This window comes from Zootoca vivipara, chromosome 15, assembly GCF_965207765.1.
Source record: "Zootoca vivipara chromosome 15, rZooViv2.hap1.1, whole genome shotgun sequence".
Lineage (NCBI taxonomy): Eukaryota > Metazoa > Chordata > Lepidosauria > Squamata > Lacertidae > Zootoca > Zootoca vivipara.
Genome location: NC_142598.1, coordinates 16,494,126 through 16,495,170, shown reverse-complemented (window position 1 = coordinate 16,495,170; position 1,045 = coordinate 16,494,126). Strand labels below are relative to the sequence as shown.

The following is a 1,045-nucleotide window of genomic DNA, read 5'->3' as shown; positions in this document are numbered from 1 at the left end:
AGCCAACTGCCTAGACAGATTTCTCCCCGTAATTAACTCTTACATGCTCTCCAATTCCCTAGCAGGGAGACATTCCTGTGCCCTGCTTCCCTTCAAGGGAGGAGAGAGGGCACTGGCGGTTTATGATTTATTTTCTTTAAATAAATAAATAAATAAATAAATAAATAAATAAATAAATAAATAAATGCTTTGTTCTTAAATAGGGGTAGGCAACCTAAGGCCCGCGGGCCGGATGCGGCCCAATTGCCTTCTCAATCCGGCCCATGAACGATCCTGGAATCAGCGTGTTTTCACATGAGTAAAATGTGTCCTTTTATTTAAAATGCACCTCTGGGTTATTTGTGGGGCCTGACTGGTGCTTTTACGTGAGTAGAATGTGTGCTTTTATTTAAAATGCACCTCTGGGTTATTTGTGGGGCATAGGAATTCGTTCATTATTATTTTTTCAAAATATAGTCCGGCCCACCACATGGTCTGAGGGATAGTGGACCGGCCCACGGCTGAAAAAGGTTGCTGACCCCGGTTCTTAAATATGAAAGTAGTAGCATTAATAGAGGCAAGCAGCATGTTCACTGATGTGAGAAAGCAATGTGCTACCTCACACCAGATCTCTGCACCCTAAAATGTTCCCGGCCTCCAGCTGCTTCTTCTGCCTCTCCCTAAACTGTGTAGAAACATAGAGGTGGAAGGGACCCTGAGGGTCATCCAGTCCAACCCCCTGGGACGCAGGAATCTTTTGCCCAAGGTGGGGTTCGAACCCACAGCCCCGAGGTTAAGAGCCTCGTGCTTTACCGACTGAGCCACCCCAGCATCTTGTTCTGTTCCCTCTCACACACAAGGAACCTGACCTTTCCCTTTAGCTACGGCGGGTGGGATTGGTGACTGCCACCAAAATACAATAGCCGGCAACCTGTCTGCAGAAGAAGCATGCTCATGTGCAGGTATAGCTTGCTGAACGACACTAATAGCCACCCCTCTTGGCTGCTCTGGTAGGGCAGCTGAGCCAGTCCTGGAAGCAAAGCCCATTTGCAAAGGAAACATCAGG

The 1,045-nt window shown here is 47.6% G+C and overlaps 1 non-coding gene across 1 annotated transcript; it reads right to left on the bottom strand.

Annotated features, from left to right (window-relative positions):
* Positions 1 to 737: 737 nt before the first annotated feature.
* TRNAK-CUU (transfer RNA lysine (anticodon CUU)) lies at positions 738 to 810 on the bottom strand. The gene has a single exon. It is a non-coding gene; the product is annotated as a tRNA-Lys (tRNA).
* Between the last annotated feature and the right edge of the window lie 235 nt (positions 811 to 1,045).